We start from the raw sequence: 11,033 nt of genomic DNA on the forward strand, positions 1-11,033 counted from the left end.
AAAAAGGGCGCCAAACAATTTACTTGACTCATTTAAAATTAACCAATCACAGACCGGCTACTAGAACTGTGTGGCCGGCCTAAACAAGAAAGATGGCGGTTGTATATGGAATTTCTCACAAAGCCTAGACATTTTAGAAGGTAGCTACTGGAATAGGAATCTTTGTTGCAATACGGTATTAAACCAACGAATTGATAGAGACCACTAGACCAATGAGTCAAACGACCTGGAACAAAAGGAGCAGGGAACAGATCAGAAATTCTTAAAAACACATGCCATAATAGTATTTGTAGAAGACTGAGACTAGCAACATCACGTCTGTGAGAGAGAGGCTGTAAAGAAGAAAGGGCGATTACGTCTCAGCCCGTTACCAAGAACCTTCAAATGGGACAGGGATTCACTAGCCTAAATATGACAACAATACCCCAGCCAAACAAACATGACAATCCTTTACGGTGTGTTATCCAAACTACATCAACGAACACAAAAAGGTTTGTCTAAAATCCTTTCTCAGTATAATAGATGTCTAATCAGCGGATATTTCATTGGGGAGACGTCATCTCAATTATCACCGAGAAGCCTATTTTTCTGCCATCTTTGAAAAATACATATTGTTTTATCATTCTGCTAAGCATCCGGATTCTTTGTCGAAGTGTCAACAACCCTGATAGCACCTAACCCTCATAATCACCATCAATTCGTTATATTTCGTTATATTTTATTGCATTTCGTAATATTTTGTTATATTTTGTTATATATTTCGTTATATTTTGTTACATTTCGTTATATTTTGTTACATTTCGTTACATTAGTTATATATCGTTATATTTTGTTACATTTCGTTATATTTTGTTACATTTCGTTATATTTTGTTACATTTCGTTACATTAGTTATATATCGTTATATTTTGTTACATTTCGTTATATTTTGTTACATTTCGTTATATTTTGTTACATTTCGTTATATTTTGTTACATTTCGTTACATTAGTTATATATCGTTATATTTTGTTACATTTCGTTATATTTTGTTACATTTCGTTATATTTTGTTACATTTCGTTACATTAGTTATATATCGTTATATTTTGTTACATTTCGTTATATTTTGTTACATTTCGTTATATTTTGTTACATTTCGTTATATTTTGTTACATTTCGTTACATTAGTTATATATCGTTATATTTTGTTACATTTCGTTATATTTTGTTACATTTCGTTATATTTTGTTACATTTCGTTACATTAGTTATATATCGTTATATTTTGTTACATTTCGTTATATTTTGTTACATTTCGTTATATTTTGTTACATTTCGTTACATTAGTTATATATCGTTATATTTTGTTACATTTCGTTATATTTTGTTACATTTCGTTATATTTTGTTACATTTCGTTATATTTTGTTACATTTCGTTACATTAGTTATATATCGTTATATTTTGTTACATTTCGTTATATTTTGTTACATTTCGTTATATTTTGTTACATTTCGTTACATTAGTTATATATCGTTATATTTTGTTACATTTCGCTATATTTTGTTACATTTCGTTATATTTTGTTACATTTCGTTACATTAGTTATATATCGTTATATTTTGTTACATTTCGTTATATTTTGTTACATTTCGCTATATTTTGTTACATTTCGTTACATTTGTTATATTATGTTATATTTTGTTATATTTTGTTATATTTTGTTATATATTTCGTTATATTTTGTTACATTTCGTTATATTTTGTTACATTTCGTTACATTAGTTATATATCGTTATATTTTGTTACATTTCGTTATATTTTGTTACATTTCGTTACATTTGTTATATTTTTTATATTTCATCATATTTCGTAATATTTTGTTACATTTCGTTACATTCGTTATATATCGTTATATTGTGTTACATTTCGTTATATTTTGTTACATTTGTTATATTTTGTTACATTTCGTTACATTTGTTATATTATGTTATATTTCATCATATTTCGTAATATTTTGTTACATTTCGTTACATTCGTTATATATCGTTACATTGTGTTACATTTCGTTATATTTTGTTACATTCGTTACATTTGTTATATTTTTTATATTTCATCATATTTCGTTATATTGTGTTACATTTTGTATTATTTTGTTACATTTCGTTACATTCATTATATTTCGTTATATTTTGTTATATTTCGTTATATTTGTTATATTTCATCATATTTCGTTATGTTTTGTTATATTTCGTTATATATTGCTATATTTTGTTATTTCGTTATATTTTGTTGCATTTTTTTACACAGGAATCACCACTTATTAAGGCCCGGAGGCCATTTAAGGATAAGGGTTAATGGGTATACATTAGTCAATGTGATTACAGCATAATAAACATAAGTAGTGGGAATTTTGTAAATTACTAAGACTGTCGGTTCATCAAGAACTTATTTACATTGGACTTGAAGACAATCAGATTGTAGTCAGCTGGAAAGCAGGCAGTCGGTAGAGAGTTCCACAGGCGTGCAGTTCTAAGAAAAGCCTTGTTTATGGAATCTACATTTAGGTTTAGGCACAGATAAAGAGTGCAGGAAATTTCCTTTATATTTTGTTATTTTTTTGTTATTTCGTTATATTTCATTATATTTTTTTACAGTTCGTTATATTTTGTTATATTTTGTTATATTTCGTTATATTTTGTTATTTTTTGTTATGTTTTGTTATATTTTGTTACAGTTCGTTATATTTCGTTATATTTTGTTATATTTCGTTATATTTTGTTATGTTTTATTATATTTCGTTATATTTTATTATATTTCGTCATATTTTGCTACATTCCGTCATATTTTGTTACATTTCGTTATATTTTGTTACATTTTGTTATATTTTATAATTGTTTTGTTATTTCGCTATATTTCATTATATTTTGTTACATTTCGTTACATTTGTTATATTTCGTTACATTTTGTTACATTTCGTTACATTTGTTATAGTTCGTTATATTTGTTATATTTCATTATATTTCGTCACATTTTGTTATGTCGTTACATTCCGTTACATTTCGTTACATTCCATTATATTCGTTACATTCCGTTTTAGGTTTCGTTATATTTCGGGTCTATTTATATAACAAAAAGCACTGATTTTATTTTCACAATAAAATAAAAAAAAATCTTTTCTAATAGTAAATTATTTTTTTTGTCTTAATAGATCGAAAATGTACCGAAATATAACCCTTTAAAATAGCAGACGATTATTTTACGTCTCAACCGTCCTCCATTTTGAATGAGAAGCTACAAAATTACCCTTTATTCGAAGATACGTGATATGACCTGAAGTTTGTTCGCAACTGTTTTGTTCGGGAATTAATTTTACCCGTCATGGGACCGGTTTCTTCTAGTTTATTTATACATCTGATTGTTTTTTTTTTTTAAGTTATTTATGACACTTGGTACTGTGGTCACCCATCTAAGTACTGATCAGACTCAACGTTGCTTAACTTCTTCAATTCGCAACTGTGCTGCGTCATCGTAATATGAATGAACGACGGTGACCTTATCAATGAACTAGATTAAACACAGCTGAGAAAGACTGCGGACACTTGAGTTGTACAAAACAAACAAACATTGTAGAATGACGTTTTGTTTTGAATAAAATCGTAATATAGATGGCGACAACTGAAGAGCCTCCATAGCTCAGTGGTTAGAGCACTGGTCTTGTAAACCAGGGGTCGTGAGTTCGATCCTCACTGGGGGCTTCTGCAAAACATTTTTTCAAAAGTTAAAAAGCGGTTGTTCCCGTACGATCGTTTTGGACATCACTCGTACATTTTATTTACTCTTATCCATCGGCAGACATTTTATCGTATCACGGTTCTTCTGTATGGTTAGACGTAGCCAAAATATACACGATGTGGCCCTAACTTATAATCCCAGCTCACTTGCAACTGCAATCAATGTTTGGGTTTGTATTACTATGCACATAAATTCGAAAAGTTGTAAAAACCACCCCAAAAAACAAAAAACAAACAAACAAATATATAACAAATAAACGTTACCAAAGGCAAGATAAGTTACTTTTCTACCTAACCGGATAATTTTTTAGTGTTTTTATTTAATGTAAAGTGTTTATTCGGCTCGAAAAACATGCAGTGTTTATAGATGCATTTGAAAAATACAAGTGACGGCCGACTCTGTCTTGAATACGTAAGTTTGGGAAAATGAGTTAAAACTAAAAGAAAAAAACTATACAAAATACTGTTAGAAACCCACTCAATGTATGTACCGTAATATAGGCTGACAGATATTCGGTGGGTTTCTAACAGTATTTTGTATAGTTTTTTTTTCGTTTGTTTTGACTCATGTTCCCAAACTTACGTATTCAAGACAGAGTCCGTCGCCATTTGCATTTTTCAAAAAAAAGTTGTAAAAGAACAAAACAAAAAACAAACAAATATATAACAAATAAATGTTACCAAAGGCAAGATAAGTTACTTTTCTACCTAACCGGATAAATTTTTAATGTTTTTATTTAACATAACGTATTTAATCAGCTCGAAAAACACACAGTCTTTACCGATATATATGAAAAATGTAAATGGCGGCGGACTCTGTCTTTAATACGTAAGTTTGGGAACATTGTACAAAAAATATCTTTTACGGTAGATATCCTTTGATATATAATGATCTTGAAACAAAACCTGGACGATTTAGAGATCTACTGATTGTATTATTGCTCACACCAACCCCAGCTTCTCTGAAGTCGTTTTGAATTTCACTACGAGTAACAAAAAGGGGTGCTTTGTACCTTTCTGCTTACCCATCTTGATTTTTTTTTCGTTTAATTTCCTTGGTCGACCATATCTTGGAAGATTTGCAACAGCTTCATCAGAGATTTTAAACTTTCTAATAACGTTTCCAACTGTACTAAATGGTAGATTAAGATCCCTTGATATTATTCGATACCTCTTTCCTTCGTTGTGCTTATCAATGATGTTTTGACGAATATCTATTGACAACGCTTTAGTTTTAGGCAATTTTATATATGAACAGCAGATCACCGAAGTTAAGCAACATTGAGCCTGGATAGTACCAGATGGGTGACCATTTTGGGAATTCTAGGCGCTGCATGTGCTTTCCGCTTATCTCGGCATTGTTTCCAGTCGTCCTGAACCTCCACTTGCCAGTGGTATTCAACAAGGTCGACTCAGGAGAGGTGTGGTTGGAGATTGCGCAACTCTTGCCGCAAAAATTTCACGCTCAGGCACCTTTACCGTGGGTATCCATAGTCTGTCGAGACTGAAGGAAGCCTAGTATATATGAACTGGTTGACTTTGAAGCAGGTGAACACACACCGGGAGAATTAATAAAAAAAATATTTTAATATAAAGCTCTCTGATTGGCCATTGATAATTCGCTAGCATTATTGCAACAGGCAAAGCAAAAGTCGTCTAAAATTATTTTAGAAAAGGGATATTTTTAAGTGTATCCAATACTCTTGCGTTTGTTAATTTCCTTAAACATAAACTTTCTAAACTTTGATTTTGTAATTACTAGGGCTGTAACAAGAGAATATTCTTATCATTGTTTTGACTCTCGAGTATATATCCGACAGAGTTAGACAAAGTTAATCAATCAAGAACCACATCACTCTATATAAAAGCATATAAGATATCAACGGATATACACTCGAGAGTAAAAACAATGCAAAGAATATTCTCTTATCATAGGCCTTGTAATTCTTACCCCAAATATTAGTAAGAATAGTGATAGGAATAAACTGACCAAATTTTAAGTAAAATCTGGAATCCTAATTAGAGTTATGAAGAAAAATGTAATGTACCCAATACTTTGGCGTGGCACTGTATAAACTATATTATATTACCGTGCAATTCGTCACCGTGAAGACTGAAAGATAGTTTGTAATAATTTTCTTTAACAATGATTTTAAGTAAAAAAATAAGGTACTTGTACAGCTTAATCAAGACATTAAGAAAATGAAAATGTCGAAAAAAATGTTATATTGTACGTATTTGTTTTGGACTGAAGATCTCTGAAAAATAATTTCACTTAATTTGATCGAGTATTTTTTTTTTTTTTTTTTACAGCAGAAAAACACGTTTTTATGGAGCGCGTCGAAGTCTACCATCTTGGAATTTTTTAACATACCACGGGGAGATAACTCAATTTAAAGCGCCGACACTCCCTCCCCATCCTTAATACTAGTTTTTTTTTGCTAAAATTCGAATCTTTTTCTCGGTATCATAACAAATTGTTTTTTTTTCGCTGTAAAAAAGAAACTACTTGATAAAATTAAGTGCAATTTCTTTTCCGGAGGACTTCGTTCCATAACGGATACGTACAACATAAACTTTTTTTTTTTTTTTTTTTTCGATATTTTCATTTTTTAATGTCTTGCGGTGTTTTTCAAGTTACGATGTGGAATACGATTTTTTTTCGGTCCCTAGTTGGGTATTTGCCTCGACTTACGGTGCTATTTATAAGGTTATTTGATTATATACATCTGTATTATATACTGTACTGCATTTTGTTACTAATTTTTAATATGTACTGTATAAAATTTTGCTAAGGCTCCGCCATACGACGATTTCACCATACAATCTCAACCCAGGAACGGATTAATGCCGTATCTCAGGATTTTACTGTTTATGAAAAGGTGCGTTTAAATTAAACTTCAGCATAGCAGAGATATTAATGACATTACAGATACTGCAAGAAATTTCAGAATAAAAAAATAAAAAAAAACATAACGTCATTAATTTTGATAACTGTTACGAAGCGTTGGTTACAGACATGCATAATTATAATAAAATGCAAGTCAGATGATTAAAAGTTACATAGCATGCTTTCTAAATTATAAGAAAAATAAAATGATCAGCAGCCCCCAGTGAGGATCGAACTCACGACCCCTGGTTTACAAGACCAGTGCTCTAACCACTGAGCTATGGAGGCTCTTGTCGGTTTTGCGTTTTACAGCTAAATTATAAACAAAATCATTGATAGATTTGTACAGCTGTGTGTTAAGTGTCGCCATGTTTGTCAGATCAGTAGGTTGTGTCACAGGTAACATGTGTATGTGATAAGGTTGTGTCACTCATTCAAACAAGATGGACATATCTCCGGCGTTGCCCGGGAGTCTTTTTTTTTTTTTTTTTTTTTACTTTTCTTTGTGTTTCGGTGGGTAATGGCCGTGTTGTTGACTCTGCTACTATAGCTATACCGATAATTCTTGAGTTATTATGTACACAACTCCCAATATATCCGGAGTCCCATGCGATCGTACCCTCTCTCTGTGGGCCAATCCATTACACCCTGCTGCAAGGTGCGCAATTGACTCTGAGGTCTTACCATAAATCCAGTATTCTGCAGCAACTTCCTCTCCTAGAACCACTTTTTTGAACAATCGTGTTCCTAATGCCTGCTCTTGTACTGTACAAACAAAAGCTTTAGTACTCTTAGCCAGATACCCAGCTCTAAGCCATTGCCATGATCTTTCATCAGCCACTTCTGCTATATATTCTGGAAGAACTTTCCGTGCATTTTCTTCCTAGCCAGTTCCTCTGCCCTTTCTCTATCCATAAGTTTCACCTAATCAGCATTAGTCTCACATACCTCCACTTCATTGGCCACAACCTTAAGTATCCACTCCTCACTTCTAACCACATGCTCCTTCAACGACATCTCCCCGGTTCTCACACAATCTTTTACACTTTTCAATCCTCTCCCACCGTCTTTTCTCTTTTGATACAGCCTTGCTACGCTACTTCGAATGTGAAAGATACCAAACATTGCTAAAACTTTTCTTGTTTTGATATCCATGGCATGTAACTCCTTGTCAGACCATTCTAAAATTCCCGCACTGTATCTCAAAACACTGACTGCCCATGCAATTACTGCTTTCATTAGGTTTCCTCCATACAATTTTGACTTCACAATTAGTTTCACTCTTTTAAGATACTCCTTTCTGACCTTCTCTTTCATCTCTCTGTTCATGATGCCTACACCCTCCAACACTCCCAAATATTTGTGCCCTGTATCTTCTATTTCTTTCATAATTTCTCCATTTGGCAGCACTATTCACTTCGAATGAACCATTACTCTCCTTTTCATCACCAGCACCGCACATTTACTAATCCCAAACTCCATCCCGATGTCTTCCGAGTATGTCCCTACGAGCTCTACCAATCTCTCCATTTCTTTCTCATTTCTACCGAATATCTTCAAATCATCCATAAACAGTAGACGGTTAAGGCGTCTGCCCTCAGATCCAAAGTTATACACCAGCTTCTCTCTCTTCAAGAGGATGCTCAGTGGCATCATTATCATTGCAAAAAGAAGTGAAGATAACATATCTCCTTGGAATATTCCACGTTTAATGCCAACATGCCCCAGCACCTCTCTGTTTGCTGTCAGCACCGTTTTCCATTGAGCCATACTTGTCTCTAAAAGCTCTATCACATTCCCAGCATCACATCATCATCAATAGTGTTTCACGAATCCATGAATGAGGAACCATGTCATAAGCTTTTCTGTAAACGATCCATGCTACGCTCAGATTCTTCTTCTTCCTCTTTGCGTCCTGCATCACTGCCTTATCAATCATTAGTTGAATAATAATGATGATGATGATAATGATGATGATAATAATGATGATGATGATGATGATGTTGATAATAATGATGATGATGATGATGATGATGATGCTGATGATGATCATAATAATAATAATAATGATGACGATGATGATAATGATAATAATAATAATGATGATGATGATGATGATGATGATTACAATAATAATAATGATAATAATAATAATGATGATGATGATAATGATAATAATGATAATGATGATAAGCATGATGATGATGATAATAATAATGATGATGATGATGATGATGATAATAATGATGATGATGATGATGATGATAATAATGATGATGATGATGATGATGAATATGATAATGATCATAATGATAATGACGATGGTGATGATGATAATAATAATAATAATAATAATAACAATAATAATGATGATGATTATGATGACGATGATAATGATGATAATAATGATGATGATGATGATAATAATAATAATAATGATAATAATAATGATAATGATGATAATGATAATAATAATAATAATGATGATGATGGTGATGATGATGATAATGATGATGATGATGATGTTGATGATGATGATGATAATAATATGATGGTGATGATAATAATGATTATGATGATGATGATAATGATGATGATGATGATAATAATAATAATAACAAACTCCCAACTTCCCTTTCCATCTCCTCCCATCCATTTTTCTCTTCCCCACCTTCCCTCCCCCCCAAAAAAAACTATCGTCAACGTTACTGTCCCCGCACCAAGTAGTCGAAGGATTAACGAGGATGGAAAGACAGAGGAGAAAAAGCACTGACCAGGCCTCCGCTCGATGAGTGCAAAGAGGATTGGGATCTTTGTGAGGTCTATCGTCACGCAAATTCCAGTGAAGACCAATGGCTGCTACCAACGAGAAAGCAATGGTAAACGGTTGTTGCGATTTAATGTAAATTAATTTGCAAATTGTATAGAAAGAGGTAGAGAATACTAGAAATCTGTGGAGACTTGTTGTCACTCAGACTCCAGGAGAACGTCACAAGTTGTTCTCAAAGAGAGTGTTTTGATGATGGCCTTTGTGAAAACTCCCAGTGAGTGAGTGAATAATAATAATGATAATAATAATAATAATAATAATAATAATAATAATGATAATAATAATAAGCCGCGCATGCGTGGTCCCCCTCTGGTTCTGCATGTGAGATGACAATACAAAAAACAGTGAAGAAATGATGAATGCGAGAAGTGTGAAGGGCCAACGTTGCCTTCACATTTTCTCCAAGTTTCAGTAAAATCTAATGAATGGGGCGAAAGTTATGGGGTAAAAAGTGTAATTTTTTTTGCAATTTTGGGGAATTTGGTACCCCTTTTGAGATCCTGTGAACGCCGAATCCCAGTGAAAATGGACAAATGGTGCATTTTCATGTCTTAAGACACGTATATTTGAATTCAGCTCCATGGAAAACCACTATATAGACAAACATATCAAGTTTTTGAGTAATTTGAAAAAAGAGCTTCAAAAAGGCATGTTTTTTTTAACCCTAAAAGTCCCAGAGAGATGCGAAACAGAATTTTGCCATGGTCCATTATACTGAATTTACATTAAGAACAATGGCCTTCACATTTTGGCCAAGTTTCAAGAAAATCTAATGGATGGATCAAACGTTATGGGGCAAAAAGTGTTATTTTTGACCAGTTAGGGGTACTTTTGACCTCTTTTGAGCCCCTAGGGACGCCGAATCCCAGTGTAAATGGAAATGGAAATGTAGCAATAATATTTTAAATAAGTAAACACCAGCGTCGGTCGGTCGGTCTATCTCCCCCTTCTCTCTCTCTCTCTCTCTCTCTATCTCTCTCTCAAACAATAAAAAATATAAAAAAATAAACAATGAAAACAACAAAATAAAACAAAACAAAAACAAATAACTGCTGTAGATATTATTACAAAATATAGAACTGCAGTGATGCATCAATTTTGTCCCAAATTTTTGAAATTAGAAAACTTATAGCGTCCGCCGGCCGACAGATTTGTGTTATCGTTTTTTTTTTTTTACTACGGAATAACTTAAAATCAATTATTTTTTAACAACTTTTACATTTGCCAGAAAGATGAAACCCTAAATTTTATAGAATTCAAAATGAATATAGCGGCGAGAACACGCTAATCGAATGCCGCCTGAAGCGTTCGTAAATGTGTATTCCGAAATTAAGCCTTAACCAATGAAATCTGTCGGAAAGCGTGACACACGAAAGAACATATACGCTATCGTATTAATATATAGATAATAACAATAGTAATAAAAAGATAATTATAGGAATGAAGTCAATAAAAATAATAATGATAATAATATCGACAATAATATTAATCATAATATAGCAATAATTACATCAATGAAAAAAATGATTTTTTGTGGGTTA

At 32.4% G+C, this 11,033-nt stretch overlaps 2 non-coding genes across 2 annotated transcripts; one reads left to right on the plus strand and one right to left on the minus strand.

Moving 5' to 3' along the window:
* The first annotated feature begins 3,663 nt into the window (after positions 1-3,663).
* Trnat-ugu (transfer RNA threonine (anticodon UGU)) lies at positions 3,664-3,736 on the plus strand. The gene has a single exon. It is a non-coding gene; the product is annotated as a tRNA-Thr (tRNA).
* Positions 3,737-6,877: 3,141 nt separating this feature from the next.
* Trnat-ugu (transfer RNA threonine (anticodon UGU)) lies at positions 6,878-6,950 on the minus strand. Its single transcript has one exon. It is a non-coding gene; the product is annotated as a tRNA-Thr (tRNA).
* Between the last annotated feature and the right edge of the window lie 4,083 nt (positions 6,951-11,033).

The sequence above is a fragment of the Euprymna scolopes genome, chromosome 24, assembly GCF_053919585.1.
Source record: "Euprymna scolopes isolate OS-2025 chromosome 24, ASM5391958v1, whole genome shotgun sequence".
Classification (NCBI taxonomy): domain Eukaryota; kingdom Metazoa; phylum Mollusca; class Cephalopoda; order Sepiida; family Sepiolidae; genus Euprymna; species Euprymna scolopes.